The following is a 16649-nucleotide window of genomic DNA, read 5'->3' on the forward strand; positions in this document are numbered from 1 at the left end:
GTATGTGTGTGTGTGCATGTGTGATCGTGTGTGTATCATTATCACTGAGACTGAGAAATAATGAAGCAGTTTTTCAACCGCTCCCTCACATCAACTCGCATGCATGCAGACACGCTTACACAATCTTGCACACCTACTACTACTACACACACACACAAACACACACACACACACACACACACACACACACACACACACACACACACTTGAAAGGGGTTAGATGTTGGTGTGATGAAAGTGATATATAGACAACTGAACAGACAGTGAAGGGAGAAATGAGGCAGGGCATTTCCGTAAGAGACATTTATGAATTCAAAGGGAACATTGGAAACACGCTGAAGGATTCACAGCTCATGGTTTCTGATAACAACCTACACACATTAAACTCTCTAGATAATGATATATTATGCACAGGTTTTACAAGAAGGATGTACTGGGATATCTTACAGTAACTCTGGAAGTTCTCACTCATTCCGTTCTCAGTGAATTGCTGCGTTATAGATTGAGCTCCATGAAGAGTTTGTCTCCGTATGTCAAGGATGGTCAAAGTCAAAGATCAGAACCGACCTGCAAGGCATCTGTATAAAGAGGAAGGAGATAGATGAAGAATAAATAGGAGGTTGATGCCTGTGTGTGTGTGGGAGGACACACACACTGGCAGTTCTGTTGAGTAATGTGAATGGACAGCGGCAGTGCAGGCCCTGTGGCAGAGTCTTAGTCTGCCCATTAGTCTCTGTCACAGATGGGCATAGGCCTGCTGATCTAAAGGATAAGAGCTGACTCACACTTCATCATCCACATACAGCCACTTTACAGGACACTTATTAGATAAGCACAACTCAGATTGCAGCCTAAGGCATATGTTATGTTTATCTGACCACTCTGCCTTAATAGATAGCCCACACATACACATGTGCTGTACAGGCACGCACATACACACATTTCCTGCATGCACCTATAAATCTGCACACACTGCCCATACACTAGGTGTGTGTGTGTATGTCTGTGTGTGTGTGTGTGTGTGTGTGTGTGTGTTTATTTAAGTCAGGGAGTCACTAACGCATCTATTCGCAACGTATTTTGGAGATCATTCCAAATATGTGGAGCAAGAAAAGTAAAGGCTGATTTACACCAAAGGAGTCTCCAGAGTTAATCAACCCTGTGAACGGGTTTGATAACTTGCCATTTGAAATCTTAACAGTGAAGTTAGGTAAGTCGTCGGAAGCTTTTGGAGCAGGGCTTTTGTAAACAAAAAGAGCGTAATGATGTGAACTACGTGACTTCAAAGAGATCCATCACACCTTTTGGTAAAGAATACAATGAAGAGTAATAAAACTACTCAATGAAGAGTAATAAAACTACTCAATGAAGAGTAATAAAACTACTCAATGAAGAGTAATAAAACTACTCAATGAAGAGTAATAAAACTACTCAATGAAGAGTAATAAAACTGTATCCTGTTAGAAAACGAAGGGCACTATGGTAGATGACATCCAAAAGGTGTAAGAGTAGTAGTAGCTGCACTTTGACAAATAATATCACCATCATCAAGAACAGATTTAAAAAAAATTTAAAAAAAGGTTGACTGAATAATCTGCTTCCTACTGATTTAGAGAAAGGCACCGTCTGTTTCTGTAGAAAAAGACAACTTTAAATCTTAGCTTCTTAACCAGCTCATCTACGTGTTTTAGAAAACGTCAAATCCATATCAATCCAAATGCCTAAATATTTACTTGTGGGAACACGCTTGATTTGGAGTCAACATGTAGTTGATCTGAAACATTCCTACGAGAGTTTAAAAATAAGTATTTTCTTTTGCCCGTATTAAGCACAAGTTTTAAATCAGCAGGGTATTCCTGCATAGCTGTAAAATCTGACCGTGTTTTTGACACAGCCAGATCGACAGTCGGGGCTACAAGCATACATAATAGTATCATCTGCATATGGGTGAAGTTCACAATTTTTAACAGATTGACCAATGGTGTTTATATAAATAGTGAAGATAAATCAATCCCTGCGGGAACACTTTTACAGTATGTACTCCAAGAAATTCAGACTTAACCTCACCGATCATGATGGCCTGAGTTTTGTCACAAAGATAATCATGAAACCATGAACAGGCGTCAGAGCTCAGGCCTATCAAGGAAAACGTATTCAATAAAATATCACGGTCAACACTATCGAAAGCTTTCGACAGGTCCACAACAAAGCAGCACATTTCATTTTAGTGTCAAAAGCATTGACAAGGTCATTGACAACTAAAGTGGTTGCTGTAAATAGTGCTGTGCCCAGGCCTAAATCCTGATTGGTTTACATTCAAAATACATTTCTCAGATAAAAAAGAGCAAAGTTGTACATTTACCAAGGATTCAAGGATCCTAGCTAGACAAGGAAGCCTTGAAATGGGGTGTTAATTATTAAGATACCTGGCAGCACAATAGCTGATTTTTGAATATTTCCTGATAACAACGTTAAATAAAAAATATGGGTTATTGAGCCAACAATGATGGGCGCTGCACACATACTGTATGCAGACCGGGATCCAATTGGTCGGCCCCTGTGGATTTCTAGTTGTCTATTGCTAGCAAAGCATCCAGGACTTTTTTTTGTAAATCGCCTAAAAGAAAAGCTTTGACTATCATTTCTCTGATCATTCATCAAGTTTCCCCTATCAGCATCTAGCCCAATATCATTGTGAATAAGCTTAGAAGTTCTTTCAAAGAGATAAATTGTGATTACATAAAATTGTGATTAAATGCATTTTTTCTGTAATGAGGCTTGTGTCTGAATTAATTTGTTGTGGCAGGGAGGAACCCTTCAGGGATCTCACAGTGGAAAGGCAGTGGCACAACGACCAGCCTGAGGAGTAGAAAAGGAGAAGGTATTAGTTTGGGATACGCTGCAATGTCTCAATTTGCTTACTCTGGATGTCCAACTCAGACATACAGTATATTCTCCAATAAGCTGTCAGTTTCCGCATTGAAAATTTGTCAGGTCAATATTATCCCGGAAATATGCAAAATAGATGCAGCTTCTACATGTAGATGAAATGTTCACTGTTGTCTCTCCAGGTGGTAGGCGTCAATCTGAAAAAAAGTCAGTTTCCCTGTATGGCGGAAAGTGGTAGACGCCGTTTTGGAAAAATTCACACACAAAAAAAAAATCCACACCAATAGAACAGCGAGGAATCAACTAAAAGACAATCAATCCACACAGTGTGATAGTTAGCTTGAATCACACAGTTTGTAGGATCACCACAGTTATAGGCAGCAAGCCAGAACCCAACTACAGACCAAAAACAGACCAGCACCAGGACCCACAATAAACACAGCCAAGGAACAAAACTCGCCAGCATAACTTACTCGATTCAATTCTGGGGCCCATCAAAAAAGCTACGTAATGGAGGACTTGTTACCAGTATGATAGCCAGGAGAGAAGCACATTGGAGGGGATGTAGTTTCCAGTACCTGCCGGTGAATCGCCGGGAGGGAGGCTAGCGCCACACCGGGCTGTGGTGAGTAGGCTAAATCAGGTGGAGTTCAAGTTCAGCAGTAGTCCAAAAACATCCAAGGCTCAATGTCAAGTGGAATGATGGAAGTAGCAGTAGGCAGGTGTCTGCTCAGATAATGTCCCAGTGCGGAGTATTGTGCCCAGGTATATCCAAGTAGGCCTCAAAAGTATCAGCAGACCTGTTTTGTATGTCTCCTTAAAAACTCTAAATGCAATATTGCACTATTATCCAATGTGTTCACAGCCAGATGAAACGAAGGTAAATGGAGACAATAATCCACGAAAAGCTTTTCAGCTGCTAACACTGATCAGAGAAAAAAAGACATGCTTGCTTCCATGAATGTAAATGCGAGTACGTGATAATGCATGATGTGATGAATAGTGACTGACAGTCTGTTTAGGATCCACTTAGTTACATAATTCATTCTCAAATCTCAATTATACCGTAAGCCTAACAAATGGCATTGCTAAATCCCTGTGCTCAGTGTGGCAGTAATCCGGACCCATTGTGGACCAATGTCAGTTATAATAACAGATTAAAAACACAACAGGGAGAACACAGCACACAATTTGTTTCAATATTGTTTGTCCTTTCCACAGAAGTTTATACCTGGAACCAAAAAAGGTTATCCTATGGGGACAGCTGAAGAACTCTTTTGGAACCTTTTTTTCTAAGAGTCACATATCACACGCTCTTATATGTAGAGACAATGCACTACAGTATATTTAAAATGAGCCTCTGATACCATTGCCCTTGGCCTGTCTGTGGACCTGCCCCAAATGGCACCCTATTCCCTACATAGTGCCATTCATTTGACCAGGGCCCATGGAAAAGAGGGTGTCATTTGGAACTCTGTCTGCCTGTCTGAGTGGAAGTCAGATGATCAGTTGACCTGAATGTTGGTTGACCAGCTGTGTGTGTGTGTGTGTGTGTGTGTGTGTGTGTGTGTGTGTGTGTGTGTGTGTGTGTGTGTGTGTGTGTGTGTGTATGAACATGTACAGTAAGTACAGTGCCTTTAGAAAGTATTCACACCCCTTGACTTATCCCACATTTTGTTGTTACAGCCTGAATTTAAAATAGATTTAACTGAGATTGTGGGTCACTGGCCTACTCACAATACCCCATAATGTCAAAGTGGAAGATACAAAGATACAGGCGTCCTTCCTAACTCAGTTGCCGGAGAGGAAGGAAACCACCATTAGGTCAATGGTGACTTTAAAACAGTTACAGTGTTTAATGGCTGTGAAAGGAGAAAACTGAGGATGGATCATCAACATTCTAGTTACTTCACAACATTAACCTAAAATGACAAAATGAAAAGAAGGATGTATAATACAAATATTCCATAATACAAACATAATACAAATATTCCAAAACAAGCATCCTTTTTGCAATCAGGCACTTAAGTAAAACTGCCAAAAATGTGGCAAAGAAATGTACTTTTTATCCTGAATACAAAGTGTACCGCTCTTCTTATTTTCAAGCATGGTGGTTGCTACATCATGTTATGGGTATGCTTGTTATCAACAAGAATTAGGGAGTTATTTTTTTAATAAAGATAAATGGAATAGAGCTAAGCACCGGCAAACTTTCAGCAGGATAATAACCTAAGACACAAGGCCAAAAATACGCTGGAGGTGCTTACCAAGACATTGAATGTTCCTGAGTCGCCTAGTTACAGTTTTGGCTTAAAACATCTTTAAAATCTGTGGCAAGACTTGAAAATGGCTGCAACGATCAACAACCAACTTGACAGAGCTTGAATAATGTACAAATATTGCACAATCGAGGTGTGCAAAGATCTTAGAGACTTACCCAGAAAGACTCACAGCTGTAATCGCTGCCAAAGGTGATTCTAACATGTATTGACTCAGGGGTTGAATACTTATGTAAATGAGATATTTCTGTATTTCATTTTCAATACATTTGCAAACATTTCTAAAAACTTATATTCACTTTGTCATTATGGGGTATTGTGCACAGATTGGTGAGAGATCAAATATATTTCATCAATTTTGAATTCAGGCTGTAGCACAACAAAATGTGGAATAAGTCAAGGGGTATGAACACTTTCTGAAGGCACTTGTATGTTTCGTGTCTTTGTGTGTGTGTGTGTGTGTGTGTGTGTGTCTTTGTGTGTGTGTGTGTGGGGGGGTGTTCTTCATTGGTATTCTCACAAATAAAATCATTCTGCTATAACATATCTTCCTCTCATCAGCACTGTGTGGCAACTAATGCATTTTTTTTTCTTTCAAACACCTAAAGCATCCTTCATATTACTATATGAACAAACTAAAACACAGGAAAGGCGTTCTCATATTTCGTACCCAAATAGCATTGGCCTGCGAATTGCACGCAGAAAAGCAAATGTTGAAACCTTTTTTCATTGTGCACTAGCTTTTTTTGGTAACAAATCCTTTCATGACACAATTTACATGAATATCACAAATCATTCTTTGTATTTGCAAGCTTGGTTCTGGGGTGTATCATGAGCGCCACATTGCTTTTGATTTATCACTGCTGCTTAGTGAGATTTATCTGTGCAACACTGTCAGACATATTCTGCTGCACAATGGCAAATCTGGACAGACACCGTTCTCTATCACAATGGTAATTTGTTTACCTTATTCATATTCCAGGCACATAACATTGCTACTCTCCACTTTATAAAAGAAAACTGAAAGGTCTCGTGGATTTTAAATGTCCTCTCATCAAACAGCCACAACAAAAGCCTCTTGATCTCAAACTCAACCTTGGATTCGTATGGCTGTGCCTTCCCCGGTTGGCAGTCGACCAGGGAACGCACACCAGCACAAAATACACATGAGATACTGGGAGCATCAGAAGGGTAGTTGCCTGGTCTCCTTACTTTGAATGTTTGGTCTATTAAAGGTTTTTCATAGTCGCAATCTGCCACTACAGCTACTGCAGTGGCACAGCTGCTTCCCCTACTCTTGGACTCTTGAACTGCTGTTTGTTAGGACAGGGGATCTTAAATATCTCCATACAATGGATCCTGCAATATTTTGGCCTGTTTTTCCATCACCGTCGAACATAGGTATCTCACAAACAGGGAGTGTGGCCTGTTTGTGCTGTAGTACAAGGTCAGCAATTTCATTCCGCCTTTGCATGACAGTGGAGAGGTTATCATGGCTGGTATAATGGCTGATACCCACAGTGTTGATCGCTAGACCTTGCTGTTGGCTGCTGAAGGGTGTGGTTAATGACTGTTTTCTGAATGGGTTTTGATGGCTTTGTTGTCTGTTGTAGTAAAAATCCTTTGTAGTGGGGGTCTTTGAAACTGCACCTAATCCTGCAGGTGATGGTTCAGGATCCTGGCTCTCAAAAGAAGAGTTCATGCCATCTTCTTGGCTTAGTAAATTGGCTGCCACAGCATGGGATCGGGAAGTTGACTCAACTCTCCAGGACCTTCAGTCTGGCATTATATGCGGCTATTTCCGTTTCCAGTTAAATTTTTTCCCCCATCCTAACATTCAGTTGAGCTTTCTCCAGTTCAGTTGAGCTTTCTCCAATACATGTTTGTCCTGTAATGACACTTGGCGAGCGAGTAGTGCTGCTCTCTCTGCCTCAGCTTTTAGGCGTGCAGAGGACACTGAGGACGATGCAGCCTTAGAATATTTGGTTTTCCTTTCATGTTGACAATTTGGAAATGCTGCCATGTTGTTCAATGAGCATTTGTGGCTTCACTTCAGCATTTTCTCCCACCTCTTTCAGGAGTCCCCATTCTTGGTTGATAATAGTTTCTGCTCTCCTGTTCCTTTTATTCTCCTGTGACTAACTCTAGCACAGATTCATGAGCATTCTTAAAGTCCCTGAAAACAACAAACGCTTCAAGACCTTCATTCAGTTTCAACATTTCCTCCATCAACAAGGCCTTTTATTTCATTCATTTTGTGTGCACATACTCCAAGTTTCCCTCTCCAGTCTGCATAGAAGGAATTTAAAATGCTCCTCCGCCCTCTCCAGTGGGGTCTTCTTTGGGAATTCATCGGGCCATTTCACTTTTAATTTGCTCAATTTACAATGACACAGCTGTTGATTTGATTGTTAAACGTAATGCCCCTTTAGACCTCCTTCAATGCTTTAAAACACAGTCATCCGTTTCAGCATATTTACCCATTTTGCATTGAACATGTGCAAGTCCTGCATTTAGATGCGTTCAACTTTTCATCCTATTATAGGTTGTGTCCCCTTTATTTACATTTAAACACATAGTATCTTTAGATCCTTTAGTTGCGTTCCATTGATGCGTTGCATTTCTACACTGGGCCTAATATTAGACGTTTGATTAGGCTACATTGTGCATTGGATCTCGGTGTTTCCCAAACTCAGACTTTTTAATTGTTTTCACAGCGCCGTGTTTTTTTGAATTCCATTCCCAAGTTAGTCAAACTTTCCAATTCGAAGCACATTTTCGCTTCCATAATATGCCTGATCAAGCGATTGCATTGAACAGGGCAGCTCATTCATTTGCAGTGGTCACTCGAGGCTGGCGAATTCCTTCCAAGCAAGCTGTCCTTGCGGTCCGAAATGCAATGCTAAATAGAACAATATCCAGCATGTCGGTACCGGCGCTTTCCTTCCGACAGTAAGTAATCCTTCACGGAGTCTTTTGACTTGATTGTAGTGGCTTCCTTACCAATTGACCATAGCCACTGCCCAAGCCTGAAGCGGGGTTGTTTCGGACGTATACAGTCCACATTCGATGAAACTCAAACGGCAAAAACATACAATGAGATCCAGGGATATGGTGCAAAAAAATAAATACAATATTTATTCTTCTTATATCTAACAAAAAATGATTCTCCAATAAATTTAAAGCACAGATTACTTGACATGAAAAAATACGTATGTATGTATATATGGTCAAAAGACTATACAGCACCCGCGTCCAGCTAGGACTCTCCCACCAAAGGCCCAACTTCCTGCCTTTATCCTATCACTAACACACTTACCACAGTACAATGAATGGGCAAGAGCGGGGCCAAAAATATATCTCAATCCAGTAAGTATGAATCATAAAAGGTACACTACCGTTCAAAGGTTTGGGGTTACTTAGAAATGTCCTTGTTTTTGAATGAAAAGCAACAAAAAAAATTGTCCATTAAAATAATATGAAATTGATCAGAAATACAGTGTAGACATTGCTAATGCTGTAAATGACTATTTTAGCTGGAAACTGCAGATTTGTTTTATGGAATATCTACATAGCCGTACAGAGGCCCATTATCAGCAACCATCACTCCTCTGTTCCAATGCCACGTTGTGTTAGCTAATCCAAGTTGATCATTTTAAAAGGCTAATTGATAATTAGAAAACTCCTTTGCAATTATGTTAGCACAGCTGAAAACTGTCGTCCTGATTAAAGCAATAAAACTCTTTAGACTAGTTGAGTATCTGGAGCATCAGCATTTGTGGGTTCGATTACAAGCTCAAAATGGCCAGAAACAAAGACCTTTCATCTGAAACTCATCAGTCTATTATTGTTCTGAGAAATGAAGGCTATTCATTTCTCATTTCACGACACAACAACACATAAAATCTCACATAATTCTGCCCAAAAACAATGACAATTTCTCTCAACCAGTGGCATATGGGCTTTTTAGGTGTGCGCTGATGCTGCCCTGTGATAAGCAGTGCTCACTTTGTCAAAGGCAGGGGCGCTAAATATTATGCTTGTCCATTCCTAGCACGCCTCTCCACTCCAGGGTGCTGTTGGAGAGATACATTGCTGCGGTGCTCCACCAAAGTTCCGTCAAGAAACTAATCGAACATCAATCCTGTTGCAGAGAGAGGATAAGGTAGAAAGAGTATGTGGACTTTTCTGTAGCCTACAGGCTGGAGATCAAATGTGTGACAATGTAATGTGATGGACCCTTTTTTACATCATGCAGATTTCTCCAAACAAATAGCCTAACCTAAATGGTGCCCAATCAAATAATACATGTGCTGTCACGTTAACAAACAACATATGCTAAAAACAGGACAGGTCAAAGTAAAATGGACAATATGGAACGGACAATCACAACTGTTGCCCAACAGCCTGTTTTACAAATAGTGGGCCTACCACGTGGATGGGCATTCATACAATTCCATTGCTGGCTGACATGGTAGGCTACACCTCAGTAAGCATGGACCAACAACTTTAAAAAATAATTACCCTCTTTATCTCCCCAATTTTTTTTATCTTGGCTCATCGCTGCAACTCCCCAACGGGCTTGGAAGAGGCGAAGGTGGATTCATGTGTAATCCGAAACATGACCCGCCTAACCACACTCCTTAACACCCCCCAGCTTATCCCAGAAGCCAGTCGCACCAATTTTTCAGAGGAAACACTATTCAACTGGCATCCGGGGTCAGCCCGCAGGCACCCGGCCCGCCACAAGGAGTCGCTAGAGGTTAAAAGCCCCACCGGCCAAACCCTTCCCTAACCCAGACATAGATTTTTGGTTCAGTCCAGACCAGATCTGAACCAATCATAGACATCTGTGTTTGGTTCAGATTTGGTTCAGTTTGAACAAGCATTGATTTGGCCCAAACATAGAGGTCTATAAATGATGTCTTTTCAACTTTCATTCAGAACTAAAAATGAACCTGATTTCAACTTCTGGAAAAAAATCATATTTTTCAAAGTCTGGAAAAGATGCCTTTTCAACGTCCATGAAAATATATATTTTAAATGTCTGGAAAATACTTATTTTCAACTTTCATTCAGAAACTAAATTTAACCTAACTTCAATGTCTGCAAAATACGTATTTTAGACGTCTTTTCCATGTCATTTTTCTTACTATGACTATTCTCGTTTACTGGGACTATTCTAGTTTTGATGGGGGCGGAATTTTTTGGTCTAGCCTAGGGCGGCAAAAAGGCAAGGACCGGCCCTGGTACCGACTGTGTATGAAAAGTTATTAAGAAATTCACGCTCACTTAATAATTAATTGGAGATGAAGCTCTATCAAAGTAAAACTTCAGACAAGATTGTTTTCCAGAATTGCATTAGGTGCTCTCCATTGCTAATGTAATTCCTGAGATGTGCCAATTCCATCAGACCACAAGAGTGTGAAGTGGATAGTAATTCCAACTTCATTGACCTATATATAATAAGTTTGGGCTCAATGTCTTCAGAAACCAATATACAGCACAGGAAGTTAACAGTTAGGGCAAACAGACACCTCCATTTAATAATAATAAAGTGTGTGACTGGATTCATAATAGCTTGAAGCTTTTAGCCGACGATGACGGCACTAAGCTGAACCTGCACAGGAGTCGAGGTCACTTCCTTCATGACAGATACTTTTGTGTATGTGTATATGTGGACACCCCTTCATCTTATTGGATTTGGTCATTTCAGCCACACCTGTTGCTAACATGTGTATAAAATCGAGCACACAGCCATGCAATCTCCATAGACAGACATTGGCAGTAGAATGGCCTTACTGAAGAGCTAATTTACTTTCAACGCGGCACAGTCATATGATGCCACCTTTCCAACAAGACAATTAGTCAAATTGCTGCCCCGGTCAGCTTTAAAGTGCTATTATTGTAAAGTGGAAATGTCTAGGAGCAACAACGGCTCAGACGTGAAGTGGTAGGCCACACAAGCTCACAGAACGGGACCGCCAGTGCTGAAGCGCATAGTGCGTAAAAAACATCTGTCCTCGGTTGCAACACTCACTCCTGTGTTCCAAACTGCCTCTGGAAGCAACGTCAGCACAAGAACTGTTCGCTGGGAGCTTCATGAAATGGGTTTACATGCCCGAGCAGCCGCACAGAAGCATAAGATCACCATGCGCAATGTCAAACGTCGGCTGGAGTGGTGTAAAGCTCACTACCATTGGACTCTGGAGCAGTGGAAACACGTTCTCTGGAGTGATGAATCACACTTCACCATCTGGCAGCCTGACAGACAAATGTGGGTTTAGCGGATGCCAGGAGAACGCTACCTGCCCGAATGCATAGTGCCAGCTGTAAAGTTTGGTGGAGGAGGAATAATGGTCTTGGGCTGTTTTTCATGGTTCAGGCTAGGCCCCTTAGCTCCAGTGAAGGGAAATCTTAACGCTACAGCATACAATGACATTCTAGACAATTTGTGGCAACAGTTTGGGGAAGGCCCTTTCCTGTTTCAGCATGACAATGCCCCCCATGCACAAAGCAAGGTCCATACAGAAATGGTTTGTCAATATCAATGTGGAAGAACTTTACTGACCTACACATAGCCTTCACATCAACGCCATTGAAGACCTTTGGGTTGAATTGGAGCGCCGACTGCAAGCCAGGCCTAATCGCCCAACATCAGTGCCCGACCTCACTAATGCTCTTGTGGCTGAAAGGAAGCAAGTCCCCGCAGCGATGTTCCAATATCTAGTGGAAAGCTTTCCCAGAAGTGTGGATGCTGCTATAGCAGCAAAGGGGGGACCAACTCCATATTAATGCCCATGATTTTGGAATGAGGTGTTCAATGAGAATGTGTCCGCATACTTTTGGTCATGCAGTGTAACTCCTGCAAATCAATGCACAGGTTTCTTTAGTTTAGCAGACATACTGTACATACTAAATATGTATATATTCAATTATCCTTATTTTCTTATCTAACCTCTAGGTTAGTCTCATTGAGATGACATTTATTTTTCACAAGATACTCCACTCTTTCCTCTCCTCTCCCTGAAGTGCCTCTCTCTCAGGCCTACATGTCGTATCTCCAGACTTTTGTGTTTCCTCTTATCAGAAACAATAAACAGTTGCTTGCAGCCAACACACACAAAAGTGGTTGCCATGGGAAAATCCCGGTGTTCAATGCTAAGCCAGTGTTCCATTCCCAGCTCAAAAAAGGAGCAATTATCTGATGACATCAAAGACCGGCGATGACATAGAAAGGAAGCGCAGAGCCAGGCCACAGACGAGCTATTCAACAAACTCCATCTTTCATCGAATCAGATGGCTTATTCATCACAAAACCATTTGATGTTTCCAATTATTTTAATGATTACTTCATTGGCAAAGTGGGCAAACTTAGGCAGGAAATGCCAACAACGAACAGTGAGCCATCATATTCATGCATCAAAAAAAAAAATGGAATGAAAGAAAAGCATTAAGTAAGTTTGAATTTGGTAAAGTTAGTGTGGGAGAGGTGGACAATTATTGTTATCGATCAATATTGACCAACCTCCTGACATTGACAACTTAGATGGAAAGCTACTGAGGATGGTATAGCCACTCCTATATGCATTATCTTTCATTTGAGTCTAGAGGATAATGCCAAAGTCATTCCGCTACCCAAGAATAGTAAAGGGGCCTTTACTGGTTCTAACAACCGACCTATCAGCTTGCTGCCAGCTCTTCGCAAACTGTTGGAAAAAAGTGTTTGACCAAATACAATGCTATTTCTCTGTAAGCAAATGTAAAACAGACTTTCAGCATGTTTATAGAGATGGGCACTTAACATGTACTGCACTGGAGCAAATGACTGATGATTTGTTGAAAGAAAAAAATGATAATAAGAGCTGTACTGTCAGCTGTACTGTCAGATATCAGTGCGGCCTTTGATATTATTGACCATAACCTGTTGTTTTATGTGTTATGGCTTTTCAACCTCTGTCATATCATGGATTCAGAGCTATCTACTGTACCTAACAGAACACAGAGGGTTTTCTTTAATGGAAGCTTCTCTAATGCTAAACTTGTAACGTGTGGTGTATTGCAGAGCAGGTCTCTTGGCCTCTACTCTTTTCTATTTTTACCAATGACCTGCCACTGACATTTAACAAAGCCTGTGTGTCCATGTATGCGGATGATTAAACCCTATACGTGTCAGCAACCACAGCTAGTGAAATCACTGCAACCCTAAACAAAGAGCTGCAATCCCTTTTTAGAATGGGTGGCCAGTAATAAACTGGTCCTGAACATCTCTAAAACTAAGAGCATTGTATTTGGTACAAATCTTTCTCGACCTCAGCTGAATCTAGTGATGAAGGGTGTGGCAGTTGGGCAAGTTGAGGAGACTAAATTACTTGATGTTACCTTAGATCGTAAACTGTCATAATCAAAACATATTGATTCCATGGTTGTAAAGATGGGGAGAGGTCTGTCCGTGATGACGAGATTTATTTATTTTTAATTTTGACACCACGCTCGACAAAGCAAGTCCTGCATGCTCTAGTTTTGTCTTATCTTGACTATTGTCCAGTCATATGGTCAAGTGCTGTAAAGAAGGACCTAGTTGAGTTGCAGCTGGCCCAGAAAAAAGCAGCATATTTTGCTCTTTATTGTAAGCATAGGGCTAATATCAACAATATGCATGCCAGTCTCTCTTAACTAAGAGTTGAGGAAAGATTGACTGCATCACTTCTTGTTTTTATTAGCAATATTGTGTTGGAAATTCCTAATTGTTTGCATAGTCAACACTGACACACACACTTACCCCACCAGACATGCCACCAGGGGTCTTTTCACAGCTCCAGGTCCAGAACCAAATCAAGGAAACGTACAGTATTATACAAGCCATGATTATATGGAACTCCCTTCCAAGTGAACAGACCTGTTTTAAAAAAAAAAAAAAAGCAATACCTTATGGCACAATGCCTCTCCCCCATGTACCCTACTTGTTGTGTGTATGTACTGACATGTACCTGTATGTGTAACTGAGATGCAAACACACACACTACATGTTAATGTTTTTGAATGTATGTAAATTATAAGGTATTTTGTCTGTTATGTCACCACTGGTCACCACACAAAAAAACAGGTGGACGTGCTTTCGCCTTATTTGGGTGTGTCATCAAATTAAACTCGGTTACTTTCGTAACCTCGGTTCCCTGATAATATGAGTGAGATGTATCGAAATGGGATTCAACGGAGGTTGATCAATAACAGGAAGGACCAATCACACAACGTCTGTCGGAGACAGACAGGTTGAGTGGCGAATGAACCAGAAAGTATAAGTAATTAAATACTATACTGACTGTTCTCTAGATCGATAGAGAGGGTTCTCCATTAATTGAGCTGAGTTGCTGTTGGCTTGCTGAAAACAATCCCAAAAACCAAGTAGGCTAAGGGAGTAGTGAGCCAAGAAAGACTGTTCTCCTAGGAAACCAACCACATGAAGCCTCGGGGTTGAATCGCAAGAGTACGACAGGACTCCACCAAGACAAAAGGGAAAAGTTATCAGGTTTTATTCCCTGCCTCGCTCAGCTAGAGGGATGGCACCCCCTAGTGGTGTTCCGTGAAGGTGCACTCATAAACCTGTTCTGTGTGAACGCAATAGACAGATTTGAGGCAAAATACTGCATGGCATGGGAAAAGGACCATGATAGATTCCAACTGGCAATCTGTCATCCTGCTCCGTTGTCTGATGCGACCCGAGGGAAAGCGGACATGCTGACTTTCGTCCTTAGCTGGAACCTGAAAAGGCGCCGATGGGTGAGTCTAGGTGAGGAGAGCTCTCCTCCATTTCCCGTGTGAGCAAGGCCATGAAAGTGAGGTTCTGCACAAGGAACATACACTACCATTCAAAAGTTTTGGATCACTTAGAAATGTCCTAGTTTTTGAAAGAAAAGCAAAAATGTTTATCCATTAAAATAACATCAAATTGATCAGAAGAAAGTTATTTGTTTCTAACCATTTTGAGCCAGTAATCGAACCCACAAATGCTGATGCTCCAGATACTCAACTAGTCTAAAAAAGGCAAGTTTTACTGCTTCTTTAATCAGAACAAAAGTTTTCAGCTGTGCTAACATAATTACAAAAGGGTTTTCTAATGATCAGATAGCCTTTTAAAATTATAAACTTGGATTAGATAACACAATGTTCCATTGGAACACAGGAGTGATGGTTGCTGATAATGGGCCTCCCATTATGTATGCCTATGTAGATGCCTATGTATGCCTATGTATGCCTATGTAGATATTCCATTAAAAATCAACCGTTTCTAGCTACAATAGTCATTTACAACATTAACAATGTCTACACTGTATTTCTGATCAATTTGATGTCTCAGCTGTGGGGCCCGGGTCTACGGGGCAGGCAGAAGTTGAAGGCTTCGCCTTCTTTTTTACGTACAGTGCCTTGCAAAAGTATTCATCCCCCTTGGTGTTTTTCCTATTTTGTTGCATTTCAACCTGTAATTTAAATAGATTTTTATTTGGATTTCATGTAATGGACATACACAAAATAATATACACAAAAAGTGAAATTAAAAAAATGTACTTGTTTAAAAAATTAAAATAGAAAGGTGCATCCAGTTGAAGTCGGAAGTTATTTATTTATTTATTTATTTATTTCACCTATATTTAACCAGGTAGGCTAGTTGAGAACAAGTTCTCATTTACAACTGCGACCTGGCCAGATAAAGCAAAGCAGTGTGACACAAACAACAACACAGAGTTACACATGGAATAAACAAACACACAGTCAATAACACGATGCAATCTCAACCACACTGCACACTGCCCTAACCCATCTGGACAAGAGGAATACCTATGTGAGAATGCTGTTCATCGACTACAGCTCGGCATTCAACACCATAGTACCCTCCAAGCTCGTCATCAAGCTCGAGACCCTGGGTCTCGACCCCGCCCTGTGCAACTGGGTACTGGACTTCCTGACGGGCCGCCCCCAGGTGGTGAGGGTAGGCAACAACATCTCCACCCCGCTGATCCTCAACACTGGGGCCCCACAAGGGTGCGTTCTGAGCCCTCTCCTGTACTCCCTGTTCACCCACGACTGCGTGGTCACGCACGCCTCCAACTCAATCATCAAGTTTGCGGACGACACAACAGTGGTAGGCTTGATTACCAACAACGAAGAGACGGCCTACAGGGAGGAGGTGAGGGCCCTCGGAGTGTGGTGTCAGGAAAATAACCTCACACTCAACGTCAACAAAACTAAGGAGATGATTGTGGACTTCAACCTCAGGAGGCTGAAGAAATTCGGTTTGTCACCAAAAGCACTCACATTCTACAGATGCACAATCGAGAGCATCCTGGCGGGCTGTATCACCGCCTGGTACGGCAACTGCTCCGCCCACAACCGTAAGGCTCTCCAGAGGGTAGTGAGGTCTGCACAACGCATCACCGGGGGCAAACTACCTACCCTCCAGGACACCTACACCACCCGATGTTA

The 16649-nt window shown here is 41.3% G+C and overlaps 1 long non-coding RNA gene across 1 annotated transcript in view; it reads right to left on the reverse strand.

Annotated features, from left to right (window-relative positions):
- Positions 1-288: 288 nt before the first annotated feature.
- LOC149982859 (uncharacterized) overlaps positions 289-16649 on the reverse strand; it is a 34327-nt gene continuing 17966 nt past the window's right edge. The window contains exon 2 of the long non-coding RNA XR_016496678.1: positions 289-578. This is a non-coding gene — a long non-coding RNA (uncharacterized LOC149982859). The remainder of the gene's footprint in view (positions 579-16649) is intronic.

The sequence above is a fragment of the Oncorhynchus mykiss genome, chromosome 6 (assembly GCF_057628025.1).
Source record: "Oncorhynchus mykiss isolate SJ-2025 chromosome 6, ASM5762802v1, whole genome shotgun sequence".
NCBI lineage: Eukaryota > Metazoa > Chordata > Actinopteri > Salmoniformes > Salmonidae > Oncorhynchus > Oncorhynchus mykiss.